Source organism: Muntiacus reevesi, chromosome 17, assembly GCF_963930625.1.
Source record: "Muntiacus reevesi chromosome 17, mMunRee1.1, whole genome shotgun sequence".
Classification (NCBI taxonomy): domain Eukaryota; kingdom Metazoa; phylum Chordata; class Mammalia; order Artiodactyla; family Cervidae; genus Muntiacus; species Muntiacus reevesi.
The window spans coordinates 15,064,391-15,080,961 of record NC_089265.1 but is presented as its reverse complement, the minus strand read 5'-3'; positions in this window follow the sequence as shown (position 1 = coordinate 15,080,961).

The window sequence follows — 16,571 nt, the reverse complement described above, 5'->3', positions numbered from 1 at the left end:
CCTCCAACTAATAAAATAAAATTAAAAAAAAAATTCAAGGGGCACAAGTAGCCAAACTAATCTTGAAAAAGAAGAATAAAGTTTGAAGACTTCCTTCCTGATTTTAAAACTTACTACAGAGTAACAGGCGACAAAAGACTGGTACTCACATTAAGATAGACAGATACAATACATTGGTATTGCCATAGTGCTGAGAGTCCAAAAATAAATCCTTATATCTACAGTTACCAATTTTTTACAAAGTGCCAAGACAATTCAAAGGGGAAATAATAGATTTTTCAACAAATAATCCTGGCACAATTGGATAGGCATATGCAGAAGTTAACTCAAATGGATCATAGGTCTAAGTTTAAGTTCTAAAACTATAGAACTCTTAGAAGAAAACATAGGATTAAATCATAAGGATCCTGGGTTAAATAAAGCCTCCTTGGATACAACACTAAAAAGCACAAGTGATGAAAAACATAAATTGTACTCCATTAAGATGAAAAACTTCTGTGCCACAAACAGTATCATGAAGAAAGTGAAAAGGCAACCCAAAGAATGGGTAAAAACATTTGTAAATCATATATATCTAATATGTATTTAATCTAGACTGTGTAGAGAACTCTCATAACTCATTAATCAAAGATAAATAACCCAATTAAAAATGGGCAAACAATTTTAATAGATACTTCTACAAGAAGATATTAAAATGACCACTATGTATATGAAAGAATGCTCAACATCATTAGCCATCAGGAAAGACAAATAAAAATCATAATGAAATACCACTGCACACCCACTGGGATGGCTATAATAATAAAGACAGACAATAAACACGGGCAATGATGATGTGTAGATATGGGAGCCCTCATACATAGTTGGTGGGGATATACAATAGTGCAGATTCTTTGGGAAATAGTTAAGCAGTTCTTCAAAGGGTTGCTGTTATATAGATATACCATATGATTCAGAAATTCCATTCCTAGGGCTATACTCAAGAGAAAATATCTTTCCACACAAAAACCTGTATGTAAATCCTCATAGTACCAGTATTCATGGCAGTCAAAAGTAGAAAAGCAGAAACCCAAAAACCCATCAACTGATGAATGAAAAAATATATCTATATAAAAATTATTTTTGGTGATAAAAATAGATGAAATTTTGATCTATGTTATAACATGGATAAACCTTGTAAATGTTACATAAATTAATCACAAAAGATCATGTATGCCATGATTCCATGTCTATAAAATGTCTACCAGTGGCAGAAAGTGAATTTGTGGCTGAAAGGGGGCTGAGGCATGAGGGGAATAAATAGGAGGATGAGAGCCAAAGTGCACAGGGTTTCCTTCGGGGGTGAAATGCTAAGTTGCTTCAGTTGTGTCAGGCTCTCTGTGATCCTATGGAACATAGACCGCCAGGCTCCTCTGTCCATGGGATTCTCTAAGCATGAATACTGGAGTGAGTTGTCATTTCCTTCTCCAGGCTATCTTCCTGTCCCAGGTCTCAACCCCATATCTCCTACGTCTCTGGCATTGGCAGGCAGGTTCTTAACCGCTAGCACCACCTGGGAAGTCCCATGGGGGTGATAAATGTCTTAAAATTGATTGTACTGATGACGGTACAGCTTTATGAATATTCTAAAAACACTGAGTTGTACACTTAAGTGTATGTTTATTCAACAATTGATCAAATTGTTCTAATATTTTAAAAAGTTAAGCATGCATGACTTGTAGGGAGGTAGTTTGTCTGAGCAGTATTGAGTCAGCAACTCAGCAAAACTTTATAAGTAAAATCTCATATGGAAGTTCAATGTAGAAAGCAGGGAAAAACCCAGTTTCCCGATTCAAATGTGGGTGAAGGTTCTAGAACCTCCTCATGTAGTTTATTCTTGAGTTGGCCGGCACATCCTCAAGCACTCAAGAACCTACCTGCCAATGCAGTAGACAAAAGAAATGTGGGTTCGGTCCCTGGGTTGGGAAGATCCCCTGGAGGAGGGCATGACAACCCACTCCAGTACTCTTGCCTAAAGAATCCCATGGACAGAGGAGCCTGGTGGGCTACAGTCCATAGGGTCTCAAAGAGTCAGACACGATTAAGGTAACTTAGCTCAGACACAACTAAAGCAACTTAGCACACACACTCAAGAATATTTCTAGCTAAAGAATGGGACATTAACTGCCCTTACTTTCTTTTCAATTCTTTCTTCAATTCCCAGGAAGAACTGAAACTAGTTACACTGCTAAGGTGAAGAAGTACACACTCTGGTATTCTGCCCTGCTATTTTTGAAGTGAAGATTTCATGCCTTGACCTCTTGCAAGCTCACGTATTAGTCATCATTTCTAGAATGTGTAACTTCCTCACCACCTCCAAGTAGGATGAGGTTGCCACCCAGAAATTATAGCAAATTAATCTAAAGTCTTTATTAAATCATTTGTAAAAGCACATGAACACAGTTGGTGTCCCTGAACATTTGAAAAATTAAATTATTTTTTAGAATTAGTCTATTGAGGTAGAAGAAAATAAAGAACACTCATGAAAGGGGAAAAAAGTGACAAAAATTCCAGTGACGAATGGTTTTTAATTATAATTGCATAATAGTCTCTTCATACAAGTGCCACTTAGTGCTTTGAGAATTTCTGCCACTGATCCATTAGTCCCCTTCATACATGTTCAGGCACCCAGACTAGAGCACTGTAGAATATCAGAATATTATCTAACTGCACTCAAGTGCCTTGAATTACATCAATTTAATGGCACTCCTAACCATCTTACTATTAGCAAAAGCTGAGAGAATGAGAAATGATAAAGTCACTTCTAACTAATATTCTACTGAATATTCTAGTTTTATGCTGGGATAGAAAAGAAGTAAAATACAACAAAGGTAACATTTACTTTATGGCAATATTTTCCTTTTTAAAGTTTCTGATGATTATGAATGATGCTGCTACCAACATTTGAGTACTAATTTTTATGTGAACATAAATTTTCATTCCTCAGGATCAGACCATGGTCTACTGCATTGTAGGCAGATTCTTTACCATCTGTGCCACCAAGGAAGCCCATAATAAATTCCTAGACATTGGATTGTTGGATCACATGGTAATTGTATGTGTTGAGAAAGTCTGACTTTGAAAAATCCCAGTGACATACTTTTGTCTGTGATGGTGGTTTATTTGTTGTGTGTGTTAATATTCATAGAACTATTTGTACACTTGGAGTCCACAATTTTTAATGGAGAATTACTGAAATTTTTAATTATAAAAGTGTGTAGGACAAGTGAGGCAATAATGTATTGAAGATTTTATACTAAACAGAATTTTTGCCACCAGAGATCATGACTATGAGAGAGCAGAGTAGAGGAGCTTTGCTTTTAATCAACAGAGTAAGTCAGATTAGGCATTTTCACAAATAATGTGCAATTTCACAGCAATAGTCACAAAACTGGAGCTGTCTCAGTACTTTTTCTATTCTCAAGAGAGGCCATCATTTAGACGATGATCCCAACTTCCCAACTATGCTAGGATGAGAGATGAGATGTGAAGAAATCCTGATCTCTTAGTTTTCATTCATTCATTACTTCAATTAACAAATATATACTGGATCCAACTACACAGCACAAACTGAGTGTTTGGGATTCAATGGTGAGTGAACTGGGCTCTGAAGAAGTCCAATAATCACAACAGAAGAAGCCAAATAATCACACAAGTATTTAAGTAGAAACTGTGTTAACATTTTCAAGGGAAAAGAAAAGAACCCCCCCACTACCTCCGCCAAAAGACATCAGGGATATTTCAGGGGAATATATTTTTTTCTGAAGTTCAGAGAAGGCTTCCTCAGGGAAATAACATTTGAACTTAATTTTGTGACCAATGACCTTCATTTCCTCATTCCAATTTCCTGTTTTCTTAGCATTCCTGCTAATATCTATGAATAATAATCTTAGGGTTACTGCTTTAGGTTCCAAATGGGATCTAAAAGTATATTAAAACCTGCTAGTAGAACCAATGGTAGGGGCTTAGGCAGCACGGTGAGAAAAAGCCTGCCATTACCTTCAAGATTTCTGATGAAGTTCCCACTGTTGAGCAATATTTACACCAGATTATCTGAGGTCCAATGTGAGATGCAAACACTCTTATCCCCTAGGCTACTCTGATGCTCTGAAAAAAAGGTTTAATCCTTAGACGTGTTATCTGGGAACAGAAAGAACGTGAAGTATATCTGATAAACATGACATTTCCAATCAGAGGCAGAAACTCTTCTATTGAAAAATATCAGTCTCCATCTTATGAAATCCAGGGAAATTAGTTTCTCCATTATCTAGCAATGGATGAGCAAACCAAAGCTCAGTATGGCTAGGGAGCACTGGGTAAAGAACTATGGGAGGTGAGGGTGGGATGATTTGAGAGAATAGCACTGAAACATGTATATTACCATATGTGAAATAGATCTCCAGTCCAGGTTTGATGCATGAGACAGGGCACTCAGGGCTGGTGCACTGGGATGACCCTGAGGGATGGGGAGAGAGGTTGGAGGGGGGTTCAGGATGGGGAACACATGTACACCCATGGCTGATTCATGTCAATGTATAGCAAAAACCACTACAATATTGTAAAATAATTAGTCTCCAATTAAAATTAAAAAAAAAAAAAAAACTATGGGAGAAAACAGAGGAAAAACAGAACTTTGATTTAGTCTTCTCTACTCTTTTTGGTGAAATACAAAACTCATCTATTAAACAAACTGAAGGCAATGACAAAGAATATTATGAATGACAAATAATATAATCAGACATATTTAACCTGAATGCTAAAGAAATCCCAGCAACAGTGCTTAGAAAGTAAAAAAAAAAAGAGGCGGGGGGTTTATATTGATGTGATAGAGTTATGACAGGTTTCTAATTTATCTATTTTTTGCTTGTCTATACTTTCTAAGTTTTCATCCATAAATTATTTTTCTCTAACAATACAAAAATAATAAACATTTTGTAAAAACCTACATTATTATGGACTTCAAATCTTTAACTGCATTGATTATTTCTTTGGCTAAGTCCAGTCTACTAATTCCAGCTGAGCAATTTCAAATCCTAAGCGATGATGCTGTTAAAATGCTGCACTCAATATGGCAGTATTTTGGAAATACTGGTCACAAGACTGGAAAAAATCAGTTTTCATCCTGATCCCAAAGAAGGGCAATACCATTAAATGTTCAAAATACCACACAACAGCACTCATTTCATATGCTAGCAAGGTAATGCTCAAAATCCTTCAAGTTAGGCTTCAACAGTTTGTGAACCAAGAACTTCCAGATGTATAAGCTGGATTCAGAAAAAGTGGAGGAACCAGAGATCAAATTGCCACCATCTGTTGGATCATAGAAAAAGCAGAAGGATTCCGGAAAAACATCTATGTCTGTTTTATTGACTACCCTAGACCACCTTATATGCCACCTGAGAAACCTGTATGCAGGTCAAGAAGCAACAATAAGAACCGGACATGACAATTGACTGGTTCCAAATTGGGAAAAAAGTACATCAAGGCTGTATATTGTCACCCTGGTTATTTAATTTATATGCAGAATACATCATGCCAAATGCCAGGCAGCATGAACTCAAGCTGGAATCAAGATGGCCAGGTATACTGGCACCAGTAATATCTTATGAGCAAAACTGCATGATTTTAAACATTGAAGTGTTTTAAGCACTGTTGTCTACAGTTGTGAACTGTGCACTCTCCACAAGGACATCCATCCTGGAGGCAGGAAAGGATGGCATTTAACTTGTACAGAGGTGCCCTGTGGGCTGACAGCAAGAGAGATCCAAGCCTGAACTTGCCAATTATAGCCATCCTACAAAACTGTCCAGTGGCTCTTCCCAGCCTAGTTTGCTGGGTACATTCAGATCTACCCTCAGAATCTCTCCACCTTGATGAGGATTTGATAGAACTAGACCCAGCACAGAGCCCATACTCCTTGGGAAGGTCAGAGCCTCCTCCGACAATGCTTTCATTTTTACTGTGTCTCCTGCTGCTTCTTGTCTGCCCGGAGCCTGGCGGACTAGCTAACATTTGAAAGCAGCAAGTGTGTACTCATGTTCCACAATTATAGCCCTTTTATGGACTTCCTCATTGTTCTGGGGAGCCAAGTGGTGAATATAAACTTGAGTGGAAGAGAGAAGGCTTGTGCAAGGCAGCCAGTGTCCCAGCATGGAGCCAAAGGTTGCACCTAACAGGGGGATTGGGCAATACTCTCTCAGTCCTAATCATTAAATCAGGCCCTTGCAAGATGGCCAGGGTTGGTGGTATAAAATCTAGTAATGAATATGGTATTGCACCAGCAGTGGGCAGCCCTCATTTGTTTTGCTGCCTAGCACTAGGGCAAGATCATTGTTTATGATGGCTCCAAGGCAGTAATCATTTCACATAATGTGAAGATTTTTTTCACTCAATTTACTCTCATGCTTTGGGCTGATGAGAATAATAATGACATGTTGATTACTCGTTCCTTGACAGATGATGCTCAGAAATGCAGGGCAGTGCTCAATCCTAACCTCCTCCCCTCCGCCCGCCCTTAAACATCATAAGGCTGTGATTTGGAATCTCATTCAGTCACTCCTTTCTCATCCCAAGGTTTCTGACACCAAGAAGACCAGGACAACATATATCTCTCAGGGGCCCTCAATTCCTGCAGTCTGCCCTATGGGGATAATTTATGCTGATTTGTTTTAAAGAGACAGGCATACATAATTCATGTCCTGTGCATTGCGGCTTTTGGTCATTGAAAATACTATCTTTCTCTTGGCAGCGCTTGCAGGAACCAGCTACAATAAACATTTCATACCTCAGTGGACACTCTTTTCTCAACTAATAGGAGCCTGACTTAAATGTAGGCTCCATCATGAGAGGAATGTATTTAATGGTGAATTCAGTTGAGCATTTTCTTTCCTTCCAAAGCATAAAATGAGTTTATTATCAGTATTAATAGTTGGTTTTTCTCAAAAGGAGTCAAGGTGTGAATGGGCATGAAAAGAAAATTAAATTGAAACTCTTGGTGGTTTCATGGCTGGAGGCCAGCTGAAAACTTGAACTTAATGGCTGCTTTTGAACTAGTTGGGAGAATTTTAGTTGGGAGAAAGTACACAGATTTGAAGGGAAGCATCGGGGCTGGGCTTCCCTCCCAGAAGGCAGACGGCTGGACAAATTGGAGACTCCTACGGGTTTCAGGGGAACTGCTCAGGATGGCTGAATTTATACCTGTGAAGATTACAATGGTATTAAGTACAAGCTACACAAGGAGAGTCAGAGTGGTCTTTTAAAAGCGCAAATTTCATCAAGCTCCCCGTCTGCGTGGGTTTTCCATTTCACAGGGCTTCATCCCAAGGCCAACAAGCCCACATGTTCAGGTCTCTGCTGATGCTTCAGCCTCAGCAAGCTTCCCCCTCCCCTTCGTAACTGTGCTGCAGCTACTCAGGCCTTCTTTCTTTGTCTCTAACTGTAGGCTTGAATCCAAAAAACTCTTGCTCTCACTGCAAAAATTCATCGTAAGGAAAATCTTCCTATTTACTCTGGCAAGTTTAAGTCCTCCTGTTAAATGTGCCCATGCACAATTTTGCTCCTGGAATTGTTTGATTATTTGAAATTTTGGGGGTGTCCTTGTTGTTTGGTCACTAAGTCGTGCCAGACTCTGCAACCCTATGGACCATGACCTGCCAGGCTCCTCTGTCCATTGGATTCTCCAGGCAAGAATACTAGAGTCAGTTGCCATTTCTTTCTCCAGGGGATCTTCCCAACCCAGGGATCCTCTCCTGCAGATGAATTGCAGGCAGATTCTTTATGACTGAGTCACCAAGGAAGTCCCTGTAATTGTTTGATTATTTGAAATTTTGAGGGGTGTCCTTAAGGACTGTAAGCTCCTTAAGGGCACCTGGACCCTGATTTACAGATGTAGCCTCTGAGGGTATAATCCTTGATAAATAGTTGCTGTAGGAAGAAATGAATGAGGGCAGTGGTTCTCAAACTTTTAGGACATCATGATCACCTGGGCCGCTGGTTAAGGTACAGATTGCCTGGCCCCTGCTAGTTCTGGTGCATGGGGGTGGGACCCAAGACTTTGCATTTCTAATGACTTCCTCGATGGTGCTGGAACAACACTTTGAGAACCACACAGTATAGGGAAGCCCTTCCACAAATGTGGGCCTCCCTGGTAGCTCAGATGGTAAAGAATCTGCATGCAATGTGGGAGATTCAGGTTTGATTCCTGAGTCAGGAAGATTCCCTGGAGAAGGGAATGGCAACCCACTCCCGTATTCTTGCCTGGGAAATCCCATGGACAGAAGAACCTGGTGGGCTACCATCCACTTGGTCACAAAGATTTGGACATGACTGAGCAACTAACACTTTACTTTTTCCACAAGTGCATTCTAACCACGGGAAACCCCGAGCGAAGAGATGTGCATTCTGGATCCATCTCTGCAACTAACCAGCTGGAGGTCCTGAAGCAGTCCCTTTTATTTGGTTCCTAAGTCACTTAATTCTTTTGCTTCTTCCTTTGCAGGATCCCCTTCACAGCTCTCTTCCTCCCCTTCTACAAGGGGATATTATAACCTGACCTTTGGACTATTACACTGCTGCCTATGCGTGCTCAGTTGTGTTTGAGTTTTTGAGACCCCATGAACTGTAGCCTGCTAGACTCCTCTGTCTATGGGATTCTCCAGGCAAGAATACTGGAGTGGGTTGCCATTTCCTCCTCCAAGGGATCTTCCCAATCCATGGACTGAACCTGCATCTCCTGCATTGTCAGGTAAATTCTATACTGCTGAGCCACCTGGGAAGCCCTCAGCCTATTATAACCATATCCTAATCATTTTCTTGGCCCTGCTGCCTGGCCTTTGAATCCCTCATTGACTTTACTGCCAGTATTGAGTGCTTCAGAGGCCATCATGACCATCCCTGCCTTGATCCAAAATCTTGCTGGAGATATCAGCATTCAAGGTTTTTCACTATCTGGACTTCCTGCCCACCTGCCCCAATTCAACACAAGACTTCCCATAGCATTTACCTTATTGCTTATCATTCCTGACAGGCTATCAGCATCATGGAAGCAAGCTCCATGCTAGCCTTGTCTAACTTATATACACTTGACCCATTATGATGCAACAATTATTTGTTGCATCATAAAACATTACTGAACAGAAAGGTCGCTGAACACCAGCTTTTTCCTTCTGTAGAACACAATAATCCTAGAAGGCACTTAACCTGGGTTACTCTAAGCCAGATCTCTTTTAATCACTTTATACATATCAGTTTACTTAATCCTTGTAACAAGCACCCCCATTTTACAGATAAGAAAATTGAGGCACAGAGAAGTTAAGTCATATGTCCAAGGTCTTACATGTGGTGACTCCATGATTCAAATCCAGACATTTGGTGATCCAAGTTCATGATCTTACCTACCATGCTTTAGTGAACAGAAAAGTGAAAGTGAAAATTGCTCAGGTGTCTTCTCCGGCTCTTTCTGATCCCATGGATTATACAGCCATGGAATTCTCCAGGCCAGAATACTGGAGTGGGTAGTCTTTCCCTTCTCCAGGGGACCTCCCCAACCCAGGGATTGAACCCAGGTCTCCCACTTTAGTAGTTCAAATGATGCCTAAAATTATGTGGACTGCCAGAATACAGAATATGTTGGTGCCAGTTTGAGATACATATAATCACAGAAAAATGATTTATTATGTGCAAGGAGCTGAGACATTCTGGGGAATCAAGCATGAATGGGACAGAGGGAATAAGGCAGCCTGGTACTACAGATGGAGTCAGACAACCCACATTCCACCACTTTCTGTGCCATGCGAGCTTGGGGGAGTTATTTAGTCTTTCTGAGTCTGTTCCTCCTCTTTCAAATGGAGAAAATAAATTCCATTCCACAAAGTATCCGCCAGGGTTACACGTGAAGAATGTGTGTAAAAAACTCAGCAACATGACAAACACACAGCACCTCTTTAGGAGATGGCAGCTGACATCCTGGCCCTGCCCTTGAGCAGTTTCCAGTATATCCAGGAGACAGGAATTGAGAGTGATCCTCTTGAATTAAGAATTTAGCGACTATAAACAGTGGCCACAACATATCCAACACAGAACACCGTTATGTCTAGGGTAGGCTCCAAAAGCTATATAGCAAGGGTGGGTAACAACCAGTTAGTGAGGGAATCAAATTTAAAAGTGATAAAATTATTCACAAATGAAGTGTTTTTTTTTTTTAAACCATGCACTTACTTAATAGTTATTGAGTGCCTAGGTATTAGAAATTGCTAAGCACCAAGAGTTCAGAAAAAAGAAAATAAGGACTTCTCTGGTGATCCGGTGGTTGGGAATCGGCTTTACAGGGTAGAGGACGCGGGTTTGATCCCTGGTCAGGGAACTAAGATTCCACATGTGGTGGAACAACTAAGCCTGCATTGCAACTACTCAGCCTGTGAGCTCTGGAACCTGTGTGCCGCAGCTAGAGAGCCCGGGTGCTGCAACTACTGAAACCCATGTGTTCTAGAGCCTAAGTCCCAACTACTGAGCCTGTATGCTGCAACTAAAGAGTCCATGCACCCCGAGGAAAGATCCTGCATGTCGCAATTAAGACCTGACACATCTAAACAAATGAATAAAAATGTAACAGAAAAAAGAAAATAGTGTTTGTCTCTCTTCTCTCCAAACTGTTTTCATCACTCAGGCTATAGTTGATTTTCTGGCATAGACACCCTTGAGAATGATTAAGAATACTTATGTGAATGAGGATATTAAGAATGATTATTTTTGCTGAGTTTGGGCTCAGAGGAAACATGTCAAAGAACTTGCATATGAACGAAGCTGGAAGGCTTTGGTGGAAGTTTTTTTAATATAGACCTTCATTTAGGTAAGTACAATGCAGCCATATAAACTCTAGACTTCATCTATCTTCATCCTCTACTGTCTCAACTATCTAAACAGGACAGGGAGGCCTGGCGTGCTGTGGTATATGCAGTCGCAAAGAGTTGGACACGACTGAGCAACAGAACTGAACTGAACTATCATTAGACTATTGCAAGATTGCAAGGTGAGACCCACTGAGTCATCATTTCTTGAGAATGGGATCCAGGAATCTGAATCTTAGCAAGCATCCAAACTGTTATTCTGCCTTTGATCCATGGCCAACACATTGAGAATCACTAAGGTGTAAATTGAACACAGGCATGGTACTCCTCTGCTGCTGCTGCTAAGTCGCTTCAGTCATGCCCGACTCTGTGCGACCCCATAGACAGCAGCCTACCAGGCTCCCCCATCCCTGGGATTCTCCAGGCAAGAATACTGGAGTGGGCTGCCATTTCCTTCTCCAATGTATGAAAGTGAAAAGTGAAAGTGAAGTCACTCAGCCGTGTCTGACTCTTAGTGACCCCATGGACCGCAGCCTACCAGGCTCCTCCATCCATGGGATTTTCCAGGCAAGAGTACTGGAGTGGGGTGCCATTGCCCTCTCCAAGGGTACTCCTCAGAGCTATACAAAAGACAAAGAGCAGAAAGATGCAAGGCTTGTGGATCTACGTGGCAGGAGAAATGGTGAAGGTGCTCTGAAATTGAGAGGAAGGTGGAGGAATTTAGGACACAGAGCGCCAGCACCAGGAGGAGCTATGAAAGGAACCACATCTGTAACACAGAGTAGTCAGAAATAAGATGAAGGAAATGGCATTAGGAGAGAGGGAAAGTGACCCGAGACAGGCAAGAATAAAAGATAAACTTTAAAAGCATAGTCAAAGCTTATAATAATTAAGAAATAGCAGATTATTACTTCGACTACAGTTACTTTATAAACTTCTCTGGTTATTTTCCTACTTAAAATGAAAACTTTTTCCCCACTGTGGCCCAAATAAACCTCCCCACCCTCCACAGACACTATATATGTTCTGCATTAATTTCATCACTAGCTGATGGGAGCTACTAGCTATTTTAAACATTAAAGATAACTTTCATGGAAGTACTGTGTAGATTAAATATAACATGTAGGAAGATCTTAGAAGAATTTCTGTCAAGTAGAATAAAGAAAGGCATTTATTATTATTAATTATTAATGTGCAATTATGTGACTTAGCATTTCCTGTTAGATGGATCAAGGGTGTAAGCCAGAGAGCAAAGCATAAAGGCACAATAGTTCTGCAGCCCCTAGAGAAGAAGGAAAGTTCCTTCTGAAGGAAAGGACAAATTTCCAGTGATGAGCATAAGAATGAATCTGGAATTCCAGAAATCAGAGAGGATGACTCAAGGCCACCACAGAGCAGAAGACAGAAGTAAACCTGATCTCTAAGGAGAAGGTATTCTGACCGATTAAAATCTTCCTTATACTTCAGGCCATATCTGGCTATCACTGAAGCTGCAGGAAAGGCCAGAAATTATGGAGAAGTAGTACCAGTGGTTGGAGAAGGCAATGGCACCCCACTCCAGTACTCTTGCCTGGAAAATCCCATGGATGGAGGAGCCTGGTGGGCTGCGGTCCATGGGGTCACTAAGAGTCGGACACGACTGAGCGACTTCACTTTCACTTTTCACTTTCATACATTGGAGAAGGAAATGGCAACCCACTCCAGTGTTCTTGCCTGGAGAATCCCAGGGATGGGGGAGCCTGGTGGGCTGCCATCTATGGGGTCGCACAGAGTCAGACAAGACTGAAGTTACTTAGCAGCAGCAGCAGTACCAGTGGTAGGTGTGAACTTGGCCATGAATGATTTATGTTCAACACAAAGAGAGACATGAGAAAATGGTCTTCCTTGGGTGAGGCTTTTTCTGAGATTTGGAAGTATTATAGAAAGTTGTTGCTGTTCAATCACTAAGTGGTGTACAACTCTTTGCGACCTCATTGATGGCAGCATGCCTGGTGTTCCTGTCCTTCGCTCTCTACCAGAGGTTGCTTAAACTCTCGTCCATTGAGTCAGTGATGCCATCCAACCATTTCATCCTCTGTCATCCTCTTCTCCTCCTGCCTCAATCTTTCCCAGCATCAGAGTCTTTTCCAGTGAGTTGGCTCTTTGGATCAGGTGGCCAAAGTATTGGAGCTTCAGCATCAGTGTCAGTCCTTCCAATAAATATTCAGGGTTGATTTCCTTTAAGATTGACTGGTTTCATCTCCTTGCTGTCCAAAGGACTCTCAAGAGTCTTCTCCAACACCATAGTTTGAAAACATCAATTCTTTGGTATTCAGTCTTCTTTATGGTCCAACTCTCATATCCATACATGACTACTGGAAAAACTATGGCTTTGACTATACAGACCTTTATTGGGAATGTGATGTCTCTACAGCTTTTTAACAGGCTATCTAGGTTTGTCATAGTTTTCTTTCCAAGGAGCAAGTGTCTTTTAATTTCTTGGCTGCAGTCACCATCTGCAGTGATTTTGGAGCCCAAGAAAATAAAATCTGTCACTGTTTTCACTTTTCCCCCCTCCATTTGCCGTGAAGTGATGGGACCAGATGCCATGACCTTAGTTTTTTGAATGTTGAATTTTAAGCTAGGTCTTTCACTCTCCTCAAGAAGCTCTTTAGTTATACATTATAGAAAGTGCATATTTACTTTATCTTAATTTCCTTTTATCAAATGATGTGGAATTTTAATTAATAGACTTGATATTTACATAGTGACTAGTAAGTATAACACCATGAACCAACAGACACACTGTTATTTAAGGAACTAATTTAGAAAAAGTCTTAAAAAACTTCATAGAAATATAAAAAGCTTACTACTGCACCCAGGATAAAAAAAAGAAAAGAAAACAACTGGCCCAGAAAGACTCCCCTCCCTTATGAGCTAAATATCAGGAAATCACAAATAGGTAAAATGGGTTGGAAACACAAAATAAATAAAGCACTGACTAGCTGATGTGCATTAAGTATCTAATAGTATATATTAAGTGTGCAAAGTGTTGGTATCACAGTGACCCAGCAGAAATGTACCATTGCTTCAGTCTCAGGGAGCAAGTCACTCAGATTTTTCTCTGAAACTAATTTGTAGTATTTGGGGGCAAATTCTAACATGTTCTGACCCTACCATACATTATAAACAAGAGAGCAGGATGTAGTTTGAGAAGGTGGAGCTGGTAAGAGAAAAAGTGATGGGGACCAATCCATTAATGATGGAAGAAACAGACAATCTGTAAAAGGCAGACAAGGATTCAAAATGACACAATGAAGCCATTTAGTTCTATTTCCAAAACGTTATCAATTCATGTCCTTTTACAAATGTGGAAACAAATCAAAGCAATGGACTGAAGCATTCCTTTGTTGGCAAACTATACATGCTTCCTTTGTACCTGCAGAGACTCTGATATACATCTTGAGGTACAGGTAGGGCCTCAACTGAGGGTTGGATATGATGCCACTCATTCACAGATTACTTACTTACAAAGGCTGCTATTAAGTGAATACTGCTGTGCTAGGCACTCTTCTAGTGGCAGGGAATAGTGAAATGAGCAAAAGGAAAAATCCTGGCCTTCATTGTGCTTCCATTCCGGTGCATGTGTCAGGGGAAATCAAAGTAATGAAGATGCATAGAAAAGTTTCATGTTGAAAGTCAAGCAGGGAAAAAGGAAAGGCAGTGTTGGGGGGGAGGTGGCAATTTGAAATGGGAGGCCAAGGGCCTTGTATGAAATGACATTTGAGCAAAGACATGATGGCAGTGAGGCCGCAACTACAGTGGTATTCAGAGGAGGAGTATTCCTGACAGAGGGCACAGCAGGTGCCCACGATGGAGACATGTCTGGCCTATTTGAAAAACAGCAGAGGGCAGTGAAATGGCAACCTACTCCAGTACTCCTGCCTGGAAAATCCCAGGGACAGAGCAGTCTGGTGGGCTACAGTCCATAGGGTCGCAAGAGTCGGACATGACTGAGCACGCAAGCACCTTAGGGGCAGTGAGAACTAGAGAGGCGGAGATAGGGGAGTGAAATGAGTCAAATCATGAAGGTCTCTTTAGGCCATGTGACCTGTGTTGGATGAAAAACCATTGCAGAGTTTGGCAGGTCTTATAATTTTAAAGGATCACAAGAGATTTTAAGGTGGCAAGCACAGAAACAGGGAGCTTCAGAAGATGACCGGAATGAAGCTGATGAGAGATGACAAGGCTTGCACCAGCGTGTGGAGGTCAAGGGAAGAAGAGGCTGGATTCTGAATATATAATGAGGGAGACCTGATAAGCGGTGGGGGAAGAACAAAGAACCCAAGATGGATCCCAGACCAAATAACCAAAAGGATAGAAGTCAGTAATGCACTCTATTCAATACTGCATGCAGCTGGACTTTATCCACTGAAAAGGATTTCAATTTAGAATGGATACTACAAAGCTAAGTTTGGGGCTTCAGTGGTTATGGATTCAGTCAGTTGGAAAACAGTCACAGGATCCATCAATCTCTAAAGATATTGAACAGAAGAGGCATTGCTCTTTCAAAATCAAGCCCCCCCTCAACCCTCGCCCTGTCTCTGTTAGGAACTACTGGGACTTTTTACCTCCTATTACACTGCAGTATCAATGATGGACATTCAAATTCAACTTTTTAATATATGAGAAGACTAACATTTGGACAGCAAGGAGGTCAAACCAGGCAATCCTAAAGGAAATCAACCCTGAATACTCATTGGAAGGATTGATGCTGAAGCTGAAGCAACACTCTGGCCACCTGATGCAAAGAGCTGACTCCTTGGAAAAGACCCTGATCCTGGGAAAGACTGAGGGCAAGAGAAGAAGGGGGCAACAGAGGATGAGATGGTGGGATGGCATCTCTGACTCAATGGATATGAGTTTGAGCAAACTCTGGGAGACGGTGAAGGACAGGGAAGCCTGGAATGCTGCAGTCCATGGGGTTGCAAAGCGTTGGACACAACTGAGAGACTAAACGACAACAATAAATACTAACATGTGGCAGCTGACAAATCTATTTGGTCCACAAGCAGAGATGAATCTGGGATCATATTATTCAGAGGAAATGAGGTATCATCCGGTGATTCTTTAATCCTCTCTCCCCACGTCATTGCTGCCCACGTGGTCTTAAATATTCATGAATGGAAAGCTTCTGACCTCTTAAGAAGAACAAAATTAAAGCTATATGGACCATATTGAAATAGGAATCAAATCTTATCCACCTTTGGCTTGCCAGAGCCTACCACAGGGCCTGACATGTAGGATGCATTCAATAATGATTTCTTGGTGAAATATTTATCAGGTTTAGGGGTAGCAGGGCCAGATGTCTACCTGAACCAATGACAAATCTGAATTAAGATAGTTTGTTTTCCTAAGATATAGATGCTGTTCTAAATAGGAGTGGTGACTTAATAAAGTTGTACCTAACAGAGGTCCTCAGGGAATAGGCTTTAATGAAAAGATAAGAATGGCTTATAATGAGTATTTCAATCATTTCCGTGTTAATGTAAGCTTAGAAGCAATTTATTCTCTTGACTAGCTTAAATAGTCCATTGCAAGTATGTTTACCATACCAATTTGCTTAGCAAACATTACTTTCTAGTTGATACAAAGCTAAACTTCGACCACCCTGTCCCGGTAATGTAGACATTCTGAATCCTGAATCTA